General features: G+C 39.1%; 1 protein-coding gene across 5 annotated transcripts in view; it reads right to left on the bottom strand.

The window, feature by feature from the left end:
- macrod2 (mono-ADP ribosylhydrolase 2) overlaps nucleotides 1–10,223 on the bottom strand; it is a 583,973-nt gene that overhangs the window by 505,998 nt on the left and 67,752 nt on the right. The gene's annotated exons all lie outside the window — the stretch shown is intronic.

Raw genomic sequence — 10,223 nt, 5'->3', positions numbered from 1 at the left:
AAATGGAAGGAACATTAAATGTATATATCTTACTAAAAGGCCCATATATTGTGATTACCAAACAATAGGTTAAAGAGCTGGACATGAGATAATCGATGAGGGCTTTTTGGCTTCGTGAAATGAGGTTCCACTCACATTATCAAAGCCATGTCAATGGATGAGATCATTGCAATTTCATTAGCAGGAAAACAACCTTTTACCTCCTACATTTAAGACTATGCCTTTGATTTTAATGGACAGTTAGTAAATTACACTGTAACTCTTTGCGACACAAGCGTTTCACCAGCTATAGGGTAAACAAACACACAGAGGATGGCCACGATGGGAAAAGGCAATAGCTGTTTTGTAATATGATTTCAGTGCAGTTCAATCGAACAGCATGATAATAAAAATAAGCACAAGGCTGTTGTAATTTATTAGCCTTTTAGGTTGCCGGAATAAATACACATTTATGATGTACCTGGAGCCAGCATCTGAATATCACAGGTCCCGTAGATGTTGGAAAACCCAGCTGCATGAAATAATGCTTGGCAATATAAAACTAAAACTCACAATGGACCATAAAAATATTTTCAGACAGTTATCATCACATAATAGGATCGTCCTGTGCTCAATACAAACACATTTTACTGTCAGTCATCACTGGGATGTAATTGATCGGTTAAGAGTGTTCAAACCGTGTGATAGGAACAATCACTATTATTTCTCCTTCATAGAAAAATGTCGTCATGCATTTGAAAAAAAACAAAAACACAACACACAGTTCAAGTCAAAAACCAGCGGGCGACCCAGTCAGTCAGAGGCCGCTGATTTGTAAATTACCATGCTTTAAAGGGGATCATTTTCTCAAACTGAAGAGTGGTTGCTGATGGATTTCTAACAATGTCAATTGGAAAAATACTGAAACCCTAGCAATCAACTCCATTAAAGTGATCAAAGAAAGCAGTAGTTTTTTTTCTGACACTGACTTATTAGATGATGCAGAGAACAGGTGAAACACAGGTCAAGGATCCAAAGAATTTCAAAAGTGCTCCATCACAGGAGCAGTCGATTCTCCCACCCAGTTCTGGACTTTGCAAAACAGTGAACCACAACAGATAGATTTTTATGATTAGTAGTAGTAGTAGTAGTAGTAGTAGTAGTAGTAGTAGTAAATCATTGTTATTAATAATAATAAATGTAATAAAAATAAAAGACAACTTATAATAACAGCAGTCATTCATTTTTTGGAAAGTGGCCCAGCAAGGCTTACACAAAAACTACAGAAATATAGCTAGGCTACTAATCCATCCTTCACTGGCATCTGTTTAAAAAGGCTCTGAGATCACTACACTAAAATTACTGCAGATGAAGTGGTGAATATGGGATATAATATATATTGTTTGATGCAGTTGAAAACTTTTCTTTTTCTTAATAAGATTTGAACTGGAGTTCCTTTTACAATTTAACTTCACTTTGAAGCATTTCTTATAATAATCTGCATCTGAACATTGTTTGAAAACGTCCACCGATTATGTTCAATGATTAATGGTCGGAATATGGTTTCCAATTAGCAACATTATTGTTTAACAATAAAAAATTAAATGCTTTGTACTGCTAACCGGTTATGAGGCAAAATCTTATTAACTTGGCTGATTAATAAAAACGATATTATAAAAGAGACAAATTAAAGTTCTCTGGATTAAGCACACACGCACACACGCACACACGCACACACGCACACACGCACACACGCACACACGCACACACGCACACACGCACACACGCACACACGCACACACGCACACACGCACACACGCACACACGCACACACACAGCTGGGCAAGAATAGCCCGACCTGAATGGCACAACATCCACCAGAAGCATAGAAGGATGATTCACTCTGGGGAAGCACATGACGTTCAAGGTTTCCCTAGTGGCCTGACCCTGGCATATTCACAGGAAGCCAGTACTCCTTGTTTGTTGGAGAAGCAGGGAGGCATGCTAGGGGAGTTGGAGAGTGAAGCAAACAAACAAACAAACAAACAAACAAACAAACAAAAGAAACTGGTGATTGAACTGCTTTGGACTTTGAGCTTTGGAACTTGGCTTGTGATTTGGGTCTTGTCTGTTAATACTGCATGTTTGGAGCGGGACTTGTGAATACATTAGTTAGGCTCAAAGAAGAGCTGGGGGTTTGTTTATGGTTTTTGTATGTTGGTTTCTTTTGACAACACCAGCAGTGTAAATAATAAATCTGTTTACCTAGATGAGGGATTTATCCAGGTATATTACCAAAACTGCTTTGCCAACACCAGAGGAAGTAGAACACAAATGGTTAACTCGCAACTTGCTGTTTAAAATGCTCTAAAGTTTGAACTGCACTTTTCTTAGAACTACCCTCCTACCAATATTTAGAAAAAAAATGCGATTAAGAGAACTTTGCAACTTGTTCTGATGGCAGATGAAAGGCTTGTGTATTTTTCTGTTTCAAAGGGGACAAAAAGACTCTCGGGGGTATTGATCCAACAGTAGGAAATTATTTTGGGAAGAATCGTAACGTGTTTTTTTCCCCCCCGAGAGAAAAAGTCACAGCCAACTAAAACAAAACAAACATGCAGTAATAATGGAGACCATTGTATGAAAAAGAAAAAAAACAAGAACACCTAGCATCAATGCCTTGTCATTTCAATTTAAAGATGGCGAAGTTGTCAAACAAGATATCGTACTTTTCAGACATGAACTCAAATGAAAAGCCTTCAAATATCAAACATTTGCTCAGAGTACTGAAGCTTACTGGCAGCAGCAGGGCACTGCTCTCTACCTGTTTAGAAGCAGCTTAATGATATTGTCTTCCATCACCTATCAGATATCAAACCAAGCAAAAGTCATCAACAGCCGACGCAAACTGAATAATTTTGCACTCTCAGAATATCAGGCATTTATTGCATGCTGCTATTTTTATTGAGGTGGACTCTGAAAAGAACCCATCTTGAAATTTTCCATTTCATTTCCATGCATGCCTTGTGATCCTATGACTACACAAACACAGAGCAATCAGTTTTAGATTTAATTCTGTAACACAGCCAGGAGGGAGCTGTCAAAAAACAACATATATAAAAAAAAACAACATGCTTTAAGAGTCAAGATTTAATATAAATACACACTGCCAGTTCTAAAGTTTCACATTGTCTCCATTATTTCCACTACGACAACTTGATCATTTATTCAAAGTATTGCATTTATTTGGGCCTCTTTTTCAGTAATTTTTTTGGACTCATTCGAGGCATTCGACTGTTTCTGTTGTACGCCGTCCAAGATGTCTTTCACATCAAAGAGAAGAGTCTAATTTTCATTTCTTATAAATGCTCACTGGAATGGAGGTCAGAAGTCAGGCCATCGGTTTCTAGTCCCTTCCAAAGTCATTTTTCTCTTGCCAGTGGTGCATTAACAGCCTTTAAAGATAAGACGCCACTGTGTAACACAAAACAGGGCAGGGGGAAAAAAAACACACAAAAAAACTAACAATTCACTGCAGAACGGGAAATGAACCCTAACATCAAGCCATAATTCAGAGTACTAAGTGCATTGCAAATATATCTAGACCACTTATAACTTAAAATCCACACAGGCCTCCACTGAGTAAATTACAGCCAAATCACACCTCGACTGATATCAGTACTTATGTAACAATGGCGTTTTAAAGTGCCTTTTACTGTGATGCCGTGGCAGTGAGGGGAGGCGATTCCAGCTACACAGATGTATACAGAGACAGACTATCAAGGTGTCTGTCTGTGCCACGTTTCTCTGTCCGCGAACTCCTCAGCTCTGACACTCCTCAACCGTAAGAAGAAAGACATTTCTGACAGTGGCATGCATCTTTTCTTCTTAATTCACTTTCCACCCACAAAAAGATCTCACCAATAAAGGTCAGATTATCAGCAGTGGATACGTGGGAATTTAATTTCAACTTCACCTCACCTCACCTCACCTAACCTCCCCTCCCCTCACTCAACTTTTGGAATGACACCGAGTGCCTCCAACTGAACAGTCGGCAAGCATTAAAAAAACAACAACAACTGCAGTCGGGAAGCAAGAGACGATTCATCAATGAAAGTACCTCAACATGTGGGATCACGGCTCTGCTTTCAACAGGCCTGGGAACTCTGCCGGCCTGCATCATGTCATGATGAAAAGTAATAGCACGATTAGTAGCAAGGCACAGAAAGCAATGACCTGAAACTATAAAGACCAGGCGGGTCCTTTTCCTATCTCCTTAATGAATTCAATTGTTTGCTTGAAGGCACAGAGCATGCACATACTTGTATCCGGCTATAAATCACTGCAACGATTGTAAATGTGGGCCTGCTTTTATTCTTCTATTTAATTTCGGCTGCAGTATTTCTCCAGTGGGGAGGTCACTGCTTTAAATACGTAGCTGGTTCGAGGGATCAGGTGAGCGAATTCAGAGGTGGCACGTTTTTAATCTTGAACATCTAAAATGTGAAATTCGTCCTGGTTTTTCTTTGCCTTGGCCATAAAATTGGATTTTTGAAAAGTTCTCGGCCATTTTTCAACTGAATATATAATACACTACGCAAAATGTCGGTATAATTGACTACCTCAGATGGGATACTTTAATGCATGTCAGCCATTAACTCATTTTAATGATTTTTTTTAAAAGGTGATACATCTCACAATGCCCTTTTCAGAGTCAACATATTGTCCTCGTGAGAATTGAATTTGCCCCTCTTGACCATTTTTCTAGGAAGCAGGATCCTGAAATAATTATTAAAATAATTACAAAGCCATGTACATTACAGCGTATCGATTCACCTAAAAGGCCTTTGCTTGGAATGTGAGTGTTGAGGAATGAAATGTTCATTTTCCTTCCCCTCCTTTGGCTCTCCCTTTTATTAATTGGCACTTCTGATGTTCCTACTGAAGTGCTATAGTAGCGAGAACTGCAAACTGCATACAATTTAAAACGGAAAAGAGTTATTATACCGCATGAACTTTAGAAAAGTATTCTAATTTAAAACAGGGGCTTATTAGAGGCTCATTAGTGTAGTTAGTTGGCACCCTTTCATGAAATAGCTTGTCAATCCTACCAAAACTTTGTATAATTAAAATCTCAAAGAAAAGAATGCAGCTAAATTTTGCAACTCGGTGAACTTTTACTCCACAGGCTAGACATCACTATTGTGTTGACCTGAAAGAATGTGCAGCAAATTCCTTTTCAATACACACCTAATCTACTTTTTATGCCCTTTTTCATTGCTCTAGTAGTTTCCAGGTTTCAAGGAGATCTTGCTTATCCGATTTATATATATCATCACCATCGTCGTCATCAGCCTACATCAATCCACTGCTGGATGAAGGCCTCCACAAGATGTTTCCACTGGCTTCTATCTACAGCTTCTTTTTTCCATGTCACGCCTGCAAAGTGTATGATTTCATCTTCCCATCTTCTATGTGGTCATCTTCTATGTCTTGTTCTATCTCTTGGTATCCATTCAACAGCTTCCTTTGTCCAGCTTTGATCTGTTCTTGCAAAGTGTCCGGCCCATTGCCATTTTAACTTTTTTAATCTTTCAATGTTGTCACATATTCTGGTGTGATCGCTGATGCATTCATTTATGTATCTCTCTTCTTGTTATTCCAAGCATACATCTTTCCATGCTCCTTTGTGTTGCAAACATGATACAGAAACTGTGCACATTCATGTATGCATTGATCAAATACTTTTGTGGGTTTCCATTGATCTTTATTTTTCTTAGACTTAACAAAGCTGCTACACATGCATGATGATAGATCTATAAATTCCAAAGCTAGCCAAAGAGAGCTGTAAAACAAAAGGTATGTGTGAAATGTGCACCATATTCTCTGTGACTGCATACAATCTGCTGCCTTTTGACACTAGAAGTCATAAATGCTTGGTGTGGCACTGTATATTCCTATTCCATCAGACACATTATGCAATAGTATTCACTGGAACGTGGAATTCGTTTGCCTTTATTACATGAAACAAGTGAAACCCCAAGGGCAGGTGATACGTCTTATTTAGCTCACAGATGACATGCATTCTTAGCGTCAGCTGGTTTTACGATTGTAAATACGCAGTGTCACAATTCATCAGAGCGCTGCTTGCGGATTGCAGGGCTTCAAGGCTCTTTCATGCCCAGTCTGCAGGTTGGGAAAACTTGGATTGAAAAGTGAGTACAGATGAGTTGTGTGTATGAGTGTTGCGGTGGGAGATTAAGTCAAAAATTATATATATATTATTTTTTAATTAAACAGTGCTGTATAACAGTATCATAACTCACATCTCAGAGAGTTGATGCCTAGCCTAGAACCTGACCTTGATACCACTAACATTTGCCTTAAAAAGAAGATCTAAAACAAAGAGCAAGACATATCATTTATAATTTCATGGAACTTTACACACACAAAAAAAATCCCTGAAAAAAAATAAAAAAATCCATCAAAGCAATTTCAATCCAATGATCCGCTACAGAGTGAAAAGATATAAGCCACTCTAATCCGATGCTTTCAGCTGCTTAAGACCAGCCTCTAGCTGCTAGCACCCAGATGACAAGCTCTTCAAAGACAAAAAGAGGACTCTGAATGTCTGGCGACAAGGCGCTTCAGAAGGGTTTTAAACTGACAGCTGCTTGTTTAGGGCTTGATTCTTTTTTTCTTTTACCCCATAGCAAAAAAAAATCTGAAAACAGTGACAGAAATGACATTCGGTTCCAACACTTCTCTCGTAATGATTTCCTTTGCAGGGTAACTGTAACACTTAACATTGAGCCACATTCCAGTCCTAGTATTACATGATGAATAGCTGGATGACATACTGTCATTAACAGGGAGAGTGAACAGAAAGTGATGGCGTGGATTTGGGGTTAGTCGAGGTAAACGCTACACCTGGGTGAGCTGGCGAGGAGCCGCTACTTGAATTAGGCATGCACCTTTAAACATTAGGTGTCTATCAAACCTCGCAATGATTGACAGTGTCTGGTGTGATGTCAGCTTTCAATTTCAATTTTCACTATAGTTTAATACCCAAAGCACATTGCCCCGCAACAGCTGTACACCTGTATATTTCAAAAACGAATACAATGCAGTGAATAAATGACATACTTGGCCATTCAAATTGAAAGGGAAAACATATACCAATGATAAACCTTACAGATTAATCTGAGCTCTTCGGAGGCTCAAAGGAAAACCTGCAATGGATTGGCCTGCTAGAGAAAATGTCAGTATTTACTGCAGTAAATACTATTACTGTGAGGCAATAAAAATCATGACACGAGACATTCCTGAAGATTGCTACATTGTTACCCATTTACAGCATAAATAATAAATATCGCACTGAACACAAAACTAAACCCAAAACATTCAAACACCAGTCAGCTCCACATTGATTCCCGCTACACTGCTTGAGAGAAGGTTGTAATTAGATTTCTAAAGCTTGTTTTCCAGACTGTTCTCAAAATCACTTTCGAAACTCTATTCATCTATTGCAACTCCTAGGCCCTCCCTGGAGAAATTAAACTCGCCAGCCAATATGCTATAAAAAACATGAATTGCATAAGAACCACCAAAAAAAAAGGAAATAAATATTGAAATGTTGCCCTTTAAAAAACAAAAATCACTCAGAAAAAGGTGGGGTGGGGTGTAAAAAAAGGCTGCAGGTTTATACAAGCTGTTTTAAGGATTCAGACTTTCAAATACCAGGGACGTAACTGTAAATTCTGTAATGATATGGACGCTTAAGTAATGCTTCAGGTGTAATTAGCTTCATTATTCATTTAAGAGTGACAGCCCCTTGATAAGTGGAGTAACATGTGGCACGTGGTGGTACACTTCTAAAACTTTGCTGCACATAATGCAGTTTTGATTCAATAACTCAGAGAGCGTCTATCGAACACTTCATTATAATAATGAATGAATAATGATTACTCATTTTGATTTTCTTTGGTAAGTCTGTGCTTTTCTAAAATCTATCAATGTGACACTGCAAATTGTTAGGTTGGTTATCATGTGTGCGTTTTTTTCTACCACACGGAAATATGGTTTCAGCACAGGTATACGTGTATCATTTTCATTCGAATCTCAGAGCATTTCACCTTCGGTGCCTGATCAGAGCAACGCAAGGTCGATTTTCTGCAGTGATCCTAATAACCTTTGGCAGGATTCATTTCTATGGAAACTGGCTGTTTTCTTCTTATTACTATGACTCCTAGAGCATTTAATTATCATGGAGGACAGAACAACACAACTGTGATCACTGATTATGCGCCTTATGATGATTTCCTTAAGGAAAAAGGAGTTGCTCATGTTAGTTAAATACCCAGGACACACCGGCTATTTCACTGCAAGGGAAGATTCCAGTAAAATATAGATTCATTCACACATTTTAAAAGTAAAGCTGAAATTCTCCTGATATTAAAATTAAATAAAAAGTTTGGTATTATGCAGAATGCGTATCCATTAGCCTAGACACCAACTGATTCATTATGTTATTGACAAACCCTCATTAACTAATCACTGAAATGTAAATCCCAAATCAAGCTTTAAAATATTATTTTAATATTGATGCGAGGTGATTAGGAGCTTCATTAACATTGTAAATGGGAAAACATGAGTCAACAGGTGGAAAAACAGGCAATTTGCTTTTGATTACAATATGGCCCTTGCCTATCCTGAACCCACTAATTGAGAACACAGAGTGCAGATGTAAGCATGGGTAAAAAGCATTACGATCACTGCAGGAGAAAAATGCCTACATATCTGATGATTTCCAGGAAATGTATGTAGGCCCAATATTTCATACTGTGCGGAGTATCAATAAGAAAGCAGGGATGTCAGGTGCGGTTCATTTCTGGACGCCGACAAATCTGAGTAAGATACAGAATTGGTACAGGGCCACAAGCGCTACACAATGCCTCCACCCGCCGGGCCATTAATCATGTTGTCTTCCAATGTGCAAACAGACTGCCGTCATATAAAAGGGCTGGAATAGGGAGGGTGGGATCTTTTTAACTCACAATCTGGGTTCATGAAGCTCAATGCAAAGAGCGAAGAAATGAGTGCATTCATTACATTAAATTGGGTCACCGAAGCAAACGTATTAGTATCAGTATGATGAACTTTTTTTCCCGTGTGGGCTGGGGTGGGGGGAAGAGAATAGTCCCCATTTGCTACGTTAGTCACTCTCAGTTTACAAGGAATCTGTAGTGAATAAGTAGAAGAATCCTTTAAATTGCACAGGCCTCGCTTAAAACTAGCGTTAAAGAAACCAAACCTCTCGTCCATGTTCCACAGAGAACCAATTCAAATGTATAACACGTTCACGTGCCCAAATCTTTCGACCCTGGTGAATTGACTTATTTCGCATGAGATACACAACAGGAGACTAGATTAGATTAGATTGCGTTAGATTGAAAACAAAGTGAAATTATGTGTAGAAACAACCGTAAAATAATGACAAAGGAATAGGTACACTTGAAATCAATCACTCTATCAATCGAAGAATCCTTATCTTGGTGCCCAGTATGTCTAGAGAGGCGCCAGTGTGGTCGTGTAGGGTCGAAGGCAGGGAAAGATATTCCAGTCTCGCTTTCCAAACTCAACCGCCAACAGCTCAAAGGAGGCTTGTTATGGGCATTCTAATGGAGAGTACCTCCTCAAGCCAAATTCGGCTTTTGTGTTTTAATTACCCCTGCAATGACGGAGTGAGTTTGCCACTGGCTCTAGTGCGGGCTTCGTGCCAAGTGCCCCCACTGAGTCCTGTGGCTGACTCAGTCAAAGGCATGTCTGTTTGGACAAGTGCCCTCTGAATTCTAACAAGTCTTCAAATCGGACAAGCCTGCACTGTGGTCTGGTACAGGAGGGCTAGCACACATCGGCATTGCTCCTCAACAACAGACAATGCTTCATATACGTGGGGGGTGGGGAGTCTATCATTTCCAATTACGGAATTGCAAGACAGACGAAGTGAAATGGCAGTACAGTGCCTTTCTGCATTTGTTTTCTGCAGGATGGCAAGTATTAAAATGCTCATTGTTGTAGTTTACCAACATTCAACACGTTACAAATAAGCAATTTAAAAAATGCCAATTCTCATTTTATGATACTCATGTTTCTAAGCTGGAGTCCATCCAGTCGAAACGATAAGAACATAAGAAAATGCATGGAAAGTCAGAGGAGGGGAAAGAAGCAGAGGTTTGTGCTGC

Source organism: Amia ocellicauda, chromosome 23 (assembly GCF_036373705.1).
Source record: "Amia ocellicauda isolate fAmiCal2 chromosome 23, fAmiCal2.hap1, whole genome shotgun sequence".
Lineage (NCBI taxonomy): Eukaryota > Metazoa > Chordata > Actinopteri > Amiiformes > Amiidae > Amia > Amia ocellicauda.
This window is presented reverse-complemented; position numbering and strand designations above follow the sequence as displayed.